The following is a 13,140-nucleotide window of genomic DNA, read 5'->3' as shown; positions in this document are numbered from 1 at the left end:
GCCCCCTACCCTCGTGACCACCTCGTGGCTTTCTTGACGGAGGGTCCAAGTCTCCTGGATCTTATCTGATGAGAAAAACACGTTTCCGAAGGTTTCATTCCGTTTGGACTCCGTTTGATATTCCTTTTCTTCGAAACCCTAAAACAGGGAAAAACATCTATTGGGCTGGGCCTCCGGTTAATAGGTTAGTCCCAAAAATAATATAAAAGTGGATAATAAAGCCCAATAATATCTAAAACAGTAGATAATATAGCATGGAGCAATCAAAAATTATAGATACGTTGGAGACGTATCAAGCATCCCCAAGCTTAATTCCTGCTCGTCCTCGAGTAGGTAAATGATAAAAACAGAATTTTTGATGTGGAATGCTTCCTAACATAATTATCAATGTAATTTTCTTTATTGTGGCATGAATGTTCAGATTCGAAAGATTCAAGACAAAAGTTCATATTGATATAAAAATAATAATACTTCAAGCATACTAACAAAGAAATTCTGTCTTCTCAAAATATCATGGCCAAAGAAAGCTATCCCTACGAAATCATATAGTCTGGCTATGCTCTATCTTCACCACACAAAGTATTTAAATCATGCACAACCCCGATGACAAGCCAAGCAATTGTTTCATACTTTTGACATTTTCAAAACTTTTTCGATCTTCACGCAATACATGAGCATGAGCCATGGATATAGCACTATAGGTGGAATAGAATGGTGGTTGTGGAGAAGACAAAAAGGGAGAAGATAGTCTCACATCAACTAGGCGTATCAACGGGCTATGGAGATGCCCATCAATAGATATCAATGTGAGTGAGTAGGGATTGCCATAAGTGGGTGTGCATCAACTAGGCGTATCAACTAGAGCTATAAGTATATGAAAGCTCAAAAGAAACTAAGTGGGTGTGCATCCAACTCGCTTGCTCACGGAGACCTAGGGCATTTTGAGGAAGCCCATCATTGGAATATACATGCCAAGTTCTATAATGAAAAATTCCCACTAGTATATGAAAGTGACATAATGAGAGACTCTCTATCATGAAGATCATGGTGCTACTTTGAAGCACAAGTGTGGTAAAAGGATAGTAACATTGTCCCTTCTCTCTTTTTCTCTCATTTTTTTATTTGAGCCTTTCTCTTTTTTATGGCCTCTTTTTTTTTATTTTTTTCGTCCGGAGTCTCATCCCGACTTGTGGGGGAATCATAGTCTCCATCATCCTTTCCTCACCGGGACAATGCTCTAATAATGATGATCATCACACTTTTATTTACTTACAACTCATGAATTACAACTCGATTCTTAGAACAAAATATGACTCTATATGAATGCCTCCGGCGATGTACCGGGATTTGCAATGAATCAAGAGTGACATGTATGAAAGAATTATGAACGGTGGCTTTGCCAGAAATACAATGTCAACTACATGATCATGCTAGCAATATGACAATGATGGAGCGTGTCATAATGAACGGAATGGTGGAAAGTTGCATGGCAATATATCTTGGAATGGCTATGGAATGCCATGATAGGTAGATATGGTGGCTGTTTTGAGGAAGGTATTTGGTGGGTGTATGATACCGGCGAAAAGTGTGCGGTATTAGAGAGGCTAGCATGGTGGAAGGAAGGAAAGTGCGTATAATCCATGGACTCAACATTAGTCGTAAAGAACTCATATACTTATTGCAAAAATCTAGAAGTTATCAAAGCAAAGTATTACGCGCATGCTCCTAGGGGGATAGATTGGTAGGAAAAGACCATCGCTCGTCCCCGACCGCCACTCATAAGGAAGACAATCAATAAATAAATCATGCTTCGACTTCATCACATAACGGTTCACCATACGTGCATGCTACGGGAATCACAAACTTTAACACAAGCATTTATCAAATTCACAACTACTCAACTAGCATGACTCCAATATCACCATCCTCATATCTCAAAACAATTATGAAATATCAATTTCTTCTTAGTATTCAACACACTCATAAGAAAGTTTTATTATTAATCTTGCATACCCAGCATATTAGGATTTTAAGAAAATTACCATGCTATTAAGATTCTCAAAATAATCTAAGTGAAGCATGAGAGATCAATAGTTTCTATAAAACAAATCCACCACCGTGCTCTAAAAGATATAAGTGAAGCACTAGAGCAAAACTATAAAGCTCAAAAGATATAAGTGAAGTACATAGAGTATTCTATCAAATTCCAAATCATGTATGACTCTCTAAAAAGGTGTGTACAGCAAGGATGATTATGGTAAACTAATAAGCAAAGACTCAAATCATAAAAGACTCTCCAAGCAAAACACATATCATGTGGTGAATAAAAATATAGATCCAAGTAAAGTTACCAATAGAAGTACACGAAATAGGGGATGACTTCCGGGGCATCCCCAAGCTTTGGCTTTTAGGTGTCCTTATATTATATTGGGGGTGCCATGGGCATCCCCAAGCTTAGGCTCTTTCCACTCCTTGTTCCATAATCCATCAAATCTTTACCCAAAACTTGAAAACTTCACAACACAAAACTTAAAGTAGAAGACTCGTGAGCTCCGTTAGCGAAAGAAAACAAAATACCACTTCAAGGTACTGTAATTAACTCATTATTTATTTATATGGGTGTTAAACCTACTGTATTCCAACTTCTCTATGGATTATAAACTATTTTACTACCCATAGATTCATCAAAATAAGCAAACAACACACGAAAAACAGAATCTGTCAAAAACAGAACAGTCTATAGTAATCTATAGCTAGAGCAAGATCTAGAACCCCAAAAATTCTAAAATAAATTGCTGGACGTGAGGAATTTATCTATTAAACATCTGCAAAAATAATTAATTAAATAAAACTTTCGAAATAAAAATGACAGCAGTTCTCGTGAGCGCTAAAGTTTCTGTTTTTTACAGCAAGTTCAACAAGACTTTCCCCAAGTCTTCCCAACGGTTCTACTTGGCACAAACACTAATTAAACTCAAAAAGCACAACCACAACAGAGGCTAGATAATTTATTTATTAATAAATAGGAGAAAAAAGCAAGGAATAAAAATAAAATTGGGTTGCCTACCAACAAGCGCTATCGTTTAACGCCCCTAGCTAGGCATAACAAGCAAGAATAGATCTAGGTATTGCCATCTTTGGTAGGCAATTCTTCAATGAGGCATATATTTCCCTTGGGAATTTCTTTCTTTCTAGTTATTGTCAAACTCTTAGGCACAAGATAAAAATTCATTTGTAGCAATTGGTTCCTTAATGATAGCAGAAAGATTGGGATGAATACTTATAGATTTAAGATCCGCAGTTTCCTTACTAGATGATTCACCCTTATTTTTAGGAACACACAAAAGCTTGGCAATTTTAGTAGAAGGACTTGGAGTATTCTTTACGGAAGAAAAAGCGGTTCCCAAGTTTGTAATGATACCCTCAAGTTTATCAATTCTAGTAGAATCTAAGTTTATCTTCTCATAAGCTATGGGTTCCTTTTCCTTAAAAAATTTCAAAGTCATTCCTACCTTAGATCCATATTGAGTAATTTGATTGTGGATGTTTCTGTCTAGATTTTCAATTAATTCAATAGTAGCAACTTTATTTTCAATAATTTCAAGTCTTTGCATAACATGCTCCAAAGTTAACATAGTTCCATTAACCAAAAGAGGTGGTGAGCCAAATAAATCTAACATAGCATTATAAGAATCAAAAGTATGGATACCCAAGAAATTTCCTCCGGTAATGGTATCAAGGATATATCTATACCAAGTATTAACACCTACATAAAAATTGCGGAGAAGAACTAAAGTAGATTGCTTCCTGGTAGATCTATTTTGAGCATTGCAAATTCTATACCAAGCATCTTTTAGATTTTCTCCCTCCCTTTGTTTAAAATTTAGAACTTCATTCTCGGGAGACAACTAAGAAGATATGAGACTAGCCATGACGACAAGCAAACAAACTAACACATGAGCAAACAAAGAGCAAACGGGCAAAAGAGGCAAATAGAGAGAGAGAGGGCAAATAAAACGGAAAGGGTGAAGTGGGGGAGAGGAAAACGAGAGGCAAATGGAAAATAATGTAATGCGGGAGATAGGGATTGTGATGGGTACTTGGTATTTGACTTTTGCGCAGACTCCCTGGCAACGACGCCAGAAATTCTTCTTGCTACCTCTTGAGCACTGTGTTGGATTTCCCCGAAGAGGAAGGGATGATGCAGCAAAGTAGCGTAAGTATTTCCCTCAGTTTTTGAGAACCAAGGTATCAATCCAGTAGGAGGCTACGCTTGAGTCCCTCGTACCTACACAAAAACAATAGCTCAATGCAACCAACGCGCTTAGGGGTTTTCAATACCTTGACGGTCACTTACGAAAGTGAGATCTGATAGAGATGATAAATATTATTTTTGGTACTTTTGGTATAGAGATGCAAAGTAAATAAAGTAAAAGCAAAGCAATAATAAAGTGACAGAGATTGATATGATGAGAAAGAGACCCGGGGGCCATAGGTTTCACTAGTGGCTTCTCTCAAGAGCATAAGTATTCTACGGTGGGTGAACAAATTACTGTTGAGCAATTGACAGAATTTACCATAGTTATGAGAATATCTAGGTATGATCATGTATATAGGCATCACGTCCGAGACAAGTAGACCGAAACGATTCTGCATCTACTACTATTACTCCACTCATCGACCGCTATCCAACATGCATCTAGAGTATTAAGTTAAAAACAGAGTAACGCCCTAAGCAAGATGACATGATGTAGAGGGATAGTTTCATGCAATATGATAAAAACCCCATCTTGTTATCCTCGATGGCAATGATACAATACGTGCCTTGCTGCCCCTTCTGTCACTGGGAAAGGACACCGCAAGATCGAACCCAAAGCTAAGCACTTCTCCCATGGCAAGAACAACCAATCTAGTAGGCCAAACCAAACTGATAATTCAAAGAGACTTGAAAAGATAACCAATCATACCTAAAAGAATTCAGAGAAGATTCTAATATTATTCATAGATAGACTGGATCATAAACCCACAATTCATCGATCTCAACAAACACACCGCAAAAAGAAGATTACATCGAATAGATCTCCACAAGAGAGGGAGAGAACATTGTATTGAGATCCAAAAAGAGAGAAGAAGCCATCTAGCTACTAGCTATGGACCCGTAGGTCTGAAGTAAATTACTCACACTTCATAGGAGAGGCTTGAATGATGATGTAGAAGCCCTCCGTGATCGATGCCTCCTCCGCCGGAGCTCCGGAACAGGCCCCAAGATGGGATCTCATGGATACAGAAAGTTGCGGCGGTGGAATTAGGTTTTTGGCTCCGTCCCCGATTGTTTGGGGGTATGTGGATATATATAGGAGGAAGAAGTACGTCGGTGGAGCTTCGAGGGGCCCACAAGGTAGGGGGCGCGCCCTAGGGGGGCGCGCCCCCTACCCCCGTGATCACCTCGTGGCTTTCTTGACGGAGGGTCCAAGTCTCCTGGATCTTATCTGATGAGAAAATCACGTTTCAGAAGGTTTCATTCCGTTTGGACTCCGTTTGATATTCCTTTTCTTCGAAACCCTAAAACAGGCAAAAAAACAGCAATTTGGGCTGGGCCTCCGGTTAATAGGTTAGTCCCAAAAATAATATAAAAGTGGATAATAAAGCCCAATAATGTCTGAAAGAGTAGATAATATAGCATGGAGCAATCAAAAATTATAGATACGTTGGAGACGTATCAGGCACCGGCCTTGGCGCTCCTCGGCTAGGACTTGACGCGGGAATGGTGCAGGGACATCGAGGTGCGCATGCTGGAGAGGAGAGGGAGGCCGACGGGGTCGGAGAGACGATGCTGAGGGCGAGGCGAGGCGCTGATCGTGGCGGTGCTCGACTCCGTGAAGAAGAGGAAGCAGTGGAAGAAGACGTAGTAGAGGAAGAAGATCGCGACGCCTTTGGGTCCTTCTAGCTCTGGTCTTGCCTGAAGTCAAAGAAGACGACGAGGAGCCTCACAACCAACGGCGGAGCGCGCTCGGTTGTTCTTTGCTCCTCTATTTCTTGAGGAAGAGGAAGAAACAGAGGGAATGAAAATGGGTGGCGGCAGCAAGATGGGAAGAGGAAACCCTAGGGCGTGGGGCTGCTGGCTTTATAGGGGAAGCGAGCACGGCTCGGTTGGCTGCCTCGGTGGCCATGTGTGGCAAAGCGCGGTTTTACTGTGAGAGAGGAAAAGCAACGGGAGGAGGAAGAAAGGTGAAGTGGAGTGAATGGCATGCAGGCCCGGGGGAAGTGAAACGGGCGGCCACGCTGGAATTTTACCAAGGGAGCTGGATAGCTGCGGCCTGCTGTTCGCTGGGCTGGAGAAGGCCCATGCGGCTGCGTTGGGTAGGTCTCTCCCTCTCTTGCAACTACTCCTTCCTTTTGATTTCTTCAACCAGAAATGAAAAGGGAAAGTACATGGAGTTTAAAGATGTCAGTGGCTAAGATGAAAAAAATCCCTGCAATGCGGGGATTATGCTCGATTAAGTAAAATTGGTCTGGGTATTTTTTAGAGACAGGGATTTAAAACAAGTTTGAATTAGATTCAAACTTGAGTTAAATTCTAGCCCAACCAAATCAATTCCAGTTGAGCTAAAAATTGCCAGAGAGGTTGAGGGCATGGTGGAAGATTTATAGGCAAATAATGAACATTACTTGGGGGAGGAAAAGTGTCACTCGAGTAAATGGATAAAATTTGAAAGAAGGAAGAAGGAGATGGGGTTTTCTTGGATATGGATTAACTTGAAGGCTGAAGATGCCAACAGCAAGGGTATGAAGAGAAAGAGATCACACCATAACATACACAATTAAAATGCACATGCAACAACAAGCAAGATTATCATGATGCAATGCAATAAAATGACAAGAGGCACAACAAAATCATGAAGCATACAACAAAAAAGATGATCATGTCACAAGAAGCAAAATATGGCAAAGGCATTCATCATGAACATGACAACAAACATATAGGAATGAAATGTGCAAAACAAATATGATAATGCAACAAACACAATACACACGGCGACAACTAAAATAAATGGAAGACAAACTGGAGCATCGGTCTTGGGGCGTCACAACACTCCACCACTACAAGAGGATCTTGTCCCGAGATCTAAGGATGGCACCGGAGGGAAATGGAAGAGGAAGAGAAGAGGTAAAACTAAGTTGCTTCCTTGACAAACGAGTTAAACCATAGAACCTTGCGAGGTTGAACGAATTGAAAGAAAGAATACAACAAAGATGAACAAAGTTGAAAACACTCCGTTAGAAAAGAGGAACAAGGAACATTACTAGAACCTTGTAGGTTGAAAGGCATAAGAAAAGGCTGCAATGGACAAGAAGTACATGCAAGCACTTTGGTAAAAACGAGATGTACAAGGAACGCTAAAGATCAATTACGACAACACTCCGGTTGAGAAGGGAGGCAAAACTTGATAGAATGGGAAGAACTTGAATGTAGGACACGACGCTCCGATTGAATGGATAGGCAAAGGAAAGAGCATGATCTTGGCAAGACAAAATGATGGGTCGAAGAGAGCAACATCACAATGCCTTCGGAACAAATGTAAGAAAGGAATCAAAAGAACGGAGGAGAAAACAACATCTTCTACCTCAAATGAGCTTGAAGGAGCATCTTTAGGAGAAGGGTCGAACGAGTTGTTGGAAAACCAACAACAAAAAGAATAAGATTGTTGTGGGCTTATGGAAAACATCTCGAAATCTTGAGGTGAAATTCTTCCACTAACGAAAAACAATAGATTGGATTGATATGAGCAAGGAGACGAGAAACTTATTTCACCGGGAGGATAAATGAAGAACTTGGTTCATTTATGAGCACCATAAATAGAAAAAATCCTTAGGGAAGGCTTAAGGTGAAAAATGACACAAGATAACTCCAACAAAGAGATTAATGGATTTAAAATACCTCATTCTTGATAACTTGTGAATCATGAAACACGAAGGGAAATTATCAACAATGACATAACACCACCTCAAAAGATGAGATATGAAAGAATTACACTTCAGAATGCAAGATGAAGAATGCTTGAACTCCTCAAAACAAGACATGTGTTGAGCACCATGTTTATTTGAGAGTAAATCCTAGCGGATCATAGCTTCGAGAGAAAACTTGAAGAACAACTAAATAATGAAAGGAATCCTTGACGAACCACCATGTAGAGCCTCCATGAAGAACTCCGGTAATAAAAGGATGATAAAAAGAAAGAGAAGTTGAAAACACAAGGTGATTCCTTGCAATTATTTAGATGAATCTTCGTGGTGAAATAATTGAGAGATCTTGGAACTCTGGGAAAGAAAGATGAAACAATTGAAACCTAGAATTTTGTTGAACCTCCGGAATAAGGAATTGAATTTACTCGATGAAACAAGAATAAGAATTAAATTATGCTCATTCTTCACCAATTAAATTGATGACAAGCAATGGATTTGGCATACCACTTATTATCATAGAACGGATTAAGATAGATAGATATGGCGCAAACTTGAGAAGGTCTTCGACGAACCACCGGAAGGATTGAAACAACAAATAAAGTTATATGATATACAAAGGAAGAAGAATCTCGGAAGAACCACTGTAAGAATTGAAAAAGAACGAAGATAAGATAAAGAAACACCAGGAAGAATTAGCAAATGAATGAAGATGCTTGAGAGAATTTACATACTAGCGAACGAAGAGATCATGAACTGATTAGAGGATGTTTGAGTGATGCAGCGGTAAGATTTGGAGAACGAGAGCAAAAAGCTGGAATGAATAAACCCGAAATGACGGCCTTCGGAGAATCAAACTGAAAATACTCCTAAAATGCTCCGGATGGATGAAAAGAATTCTCACAATCGCAAACAATTATGAGAGGATGGCATGAAGCTAGAACCACGAGTCTTGAGAGAATGGATAAGATTTGGAGGAAACTCTACTTCAGTCTTCAAATGCAGAGAATGACGATAAGGAACACCACCATGAATTGTTGAGACACTTCAGAATGATTAAAAGAGGAGAGGCTGAGCCAAGATGAAAATAATTTGAAAGCGATATTGGAGAAGGCAATTGGCTGATGATAATTCATTCTTACGTCAAGCTTTGAAATGAATTTGAGAATAGCTCCGGAAAAGAGGAATCAGGTAAGATCCTGGGAAAAGACCTGTGGGTTAGGGCCCAACCAAAAGAAACACCTTTGAACGATTACTTGAAAGGGAGAATGCACCGGTTGATTTAAATGGCTTGAATGAGATAACATCCTCGAAAGAGCTTGAACGAATACAGAGTGGAAACATGAATCTTTGAGATATCTTCAGCACTCCAGAACAGTTGAATAGCGAGAAGTGGATGATAAAGAGGTGCAAAGGCATGAGAAAATGTTTGAAACGAGGAAAAAATATGATCGACAAAGCTTGAATTTAATCCACCGGAGAAGAAAATAAAACAAAGAATGATGAACTTGAAGCTCCGCTAGTATCTTACTGAGAATCACCGGATAAGAACATTGACGGAAAAGAATGGAGAGACTTCCCATTAGTAAAAGGGTACTTGATTGAGAAATATGAGTCCTTGAAGAGAAATAAGGGGCGGGAGGGCAGGAAAACAAAGACAACTTGGGATGAACGAAACAAACACCGATGATAAGAACTGATAATTGATCTTGCGAATGTTGAAATGATCGGATCCACTTGAAGAGAAACACGCCGGTTGAAAAGGATCGACATGACAATCTTGATTATCATGAAGGATTAGTATTCACATAGGAGTATGAGAACACCGCTTAGGAAAGGTATGGAATCAACACTTGAAAGTGAAGCAACTCGAATACCACAACTCAAAACATAACAAAGGATTGCTTGCAAAATAAGCCCGAAACAAACATATGATAGATCCCACTTAGAAATATATTCTAGGAGCTACTTGAATTCCCACTTATAATCTCCCGAAACTTTCTGGTTATGCAATCAGGTGTTGGGGATACAGGGGAAGCATAATATCTCACCCAAACTAACAAATCCTACATCCATCTGTATACATCCTTCAACACATAACCAAGAAACCTTCGGAAATCATTTACCTCAACCTTCGAAAAGCAACCGTTATAAGAGTTATGGCAATACTCCCGAACTCCCGTCCCAGTACTGGGTGGCGTCGAGGTTATCTCACCAACAACTACATAAAAGATATTTTTGACATCAGTGAAACTTAGGTATTCCAGAACTGCAATGATAAAATTGTGACGACAACACCTCGGAGCTCAACTCCCCGAGACACTGCCACAACCCCTAAATGTCAGGAGGCACCAAGAACAATGTTCTCGTCAGAAAGCCATTGGAACGATTCCAAGATACCCGCGTGATCCTAAAAAAATTCATGAAATTTGAGGAGAGAAAAGTCAAAACTTCTATGTCAGGAGGCCTCACCAGAGTAACGAAGGGACTGAGGAGTAAAAAGAATCCTACTCTCCGATATATATAATCCTAAGACTCAAAACATTTTGTTCTAGACTCTACAACGTCAACGATTCGATCAAGCAGGGGGCTCCTAAGTCGGGGAAGGCTCTGATTACCAACTTGTAACACCCACAATGCGGCTCTATCTCCCATGTGTCGGGGCACGACTTAGAGGCATAGCCGCATGGTAGGCATGTCGCAAGAGGGGTAATCTTTACACATAACATGTACAGAATAAGAAAGGGACAGAGTTGGCTAACAATCGCCACTTCACACAAATACAAGTTAAACATACATCATCCAGAATACAATCAAGGTCTGACTACGGAACCAAAATAAAAGAAGACAACCCCAAATGCTAGATCCCCGATCGTCCCAACTGGGCTCCGCTACTGATCAACGGGAAAAGAAAACAAAACAACAATCAAGATCTTCATTGAGCTCCCACTTGAGCTGGGTTGCATCATTTGCACTGGTATTATCGGCACCTGCAACTATTTGGAAGTATATGTGAGTCACAAGGACTCAGAAATCTCACACCCGTGAGATCAAGACTATTTAAGCTTATGGGTAGGAAAGGGGTAGTGAGGTGGAGCTGCAGCAAAGCACTAAGCATATATGGTGGCTAACATACCCAAAAGAGAGCGAGAAGAGAAGCAACGCACGATCGAGAAGCTAGAAAGATCAAGAAGTGATCCTGAAACTACTTACATTTCAAGCATAACACAAGAACCGTGTTCACTTCCCGGACTCCGCCGGAAAGAGACCACGGCTACACACGCGGTTGATGCATATTAATTAAGTTAAGTGTCAAGTTCTCTACAACTGGATTTTAACAAATTCCCATCTGCCCATAACTGCGGGCACGGCTTTCGAAAGTTCAAACCCTGCAGGGGTGTCCCAACTTAGCCCATCACAAGCTCTCACGGTCAACGAAGGATATTCCTTCTCCCAAGAAGACCCGATCAGTCTTGGAATCCCGGTTACAAGACATTTCAACAATGGTAAAACAAGACAAGCAAAGCCGCCCGAATGTGCCAACAAATCCTGATAGGAGCTGCACATATCTCGTTCGCAGGGCACACCGGATGGGCAAGACATCGGGTTGGCATAGACCCAGTTCGGACCAACACTTAGAGAAGCACTGGCCCCAAGGGGGGGGTTAAAATAAAGATGACCCTCGGGCTCGCGAAAACCCAAGGGAAGGTTATAGGTTGTTAGGCAAATGTAAAACCAAGGTTGGGCCTTGCTGGAGGAGTTTTATTCAAAGCAAACTATCAAGGGGTTCCCATAACACCCAACCGTGTAAGGGATGTAAAATCAAGGAACATAACATCCGTATGACGGAAACTAGGGCGGCAAGAGTGGAACAAAACACCAGGCTTAAGGCCGAGCCTTCCACCCTTTACCAAGTATATAGATGCATTAATTAAATGAGATATATTGTGATATCCCAACATATCCATGTTCCAACATGGAACAAACTTCAACTTCACCTGCAACTAGCAACGCTATAAGAGGGGCTGAGCAAAGCGGTAACATAGCCAAACAATGGTTTGCTAGGTAAGGTGGGTTAGAGGCTTGACATGGCAATATGGGAGGCATGATATAGCAAGTGGTAGGTATCGTGGCATAGCAATAGAGCGAACAACTAGCAAGCAAAGATAGAAGTGATTTCGAGGGTATGGTCATCTTGCCTGAGATCCCGCAAGGAAGAAGAACGAGTCCATGAAGAAGACAAATGGACGAAGTCAAACAAATTCTCACAACTCCGGAACGAAACCAAAGAAACGAGAGAAGCAACCCGGAAAGAAGCAAGCAACAAAGTAAACAACCATCACATAAGCATGGCATGATGCACAACCAAGTATGATGCATGTCCGGTTTAATGAGGCATGGCATGGCAAAATGCACAAGCAAAACTACAAGTTAAGTGGAGCTCAATATGCAACGAGTTGCATATTGACGAAACACCACAACAATTATTTAGTTATCTCCCGTTTAGGTACTCAACAATATTAAATGTTGGTTAGCATGGCAGGAGGTGAAGCATATGAAAACTACCTATCTAGGCAAGTTTAAATGAGGCCGGAAATAACAAACAACAATTCCGGAAAATCCTCATATGCATATATTAGGTTTGGTACTGTTCTTCCCTAAACCATATTTTAGAGTTGTTAAACATGCAACGTATAGTCACCATGTTAAACTATGCATTTTTCTACCCCATTTACATATAAAGTTTATTAAATTTGGAGCTACGGTTATTAAGTTAGGAATTAAATCATTTTAGCATGGCATATGGGCAAATTTAAAGCAAACAACATTTAAATATTTTAAACATGGATGAAAGTGGCATATCTTGAAAGTACATGAAAAACTAAGCATGTTGCATAAATGACATATTTATTTGGATGCACGGTTAATTAATTACTAGTATTTTAACAATGATGGCATTCCTGTAAATATGTAAAACAAAAAGGAAACAGAAGTGGACACAGACTAGGCCAGCCACTGTCAAAGACGTGGGGGCCACCCGGGTGCTGAGGTGGCAGGGGCATGGTTGTGGGGTGGTGTAAGTTTGGACAGAGAGGGTCCCACTGTCATAGAGACCAAAATGGTAAAAAATATTGGGCATTTCACCAATGGCCCGATGGGGTTTCGAACCTGGGTCTG

Source organism: Triticum dicoccoides, chromosome 7A (assembly GCF_002162155.2).
Source record: "Triticum dicoccoides isolate Atlit2015 ecotype Zavitan chromosome 7A, WEW_v2.0, whole genome shotgun sequence".
In the NCBI taxonomy this organism is placed as follows: Eukaryota; Viridiplantae; Streptophyta; class Magnoliopsida; order Poales; family Poaceae; genus Triticum; species Triticum dicoccoides.
The sequence above is the reverse complement of the archived record's forward strand: the minus strand, read 5'-3'. Positions refer to the sequence as shown.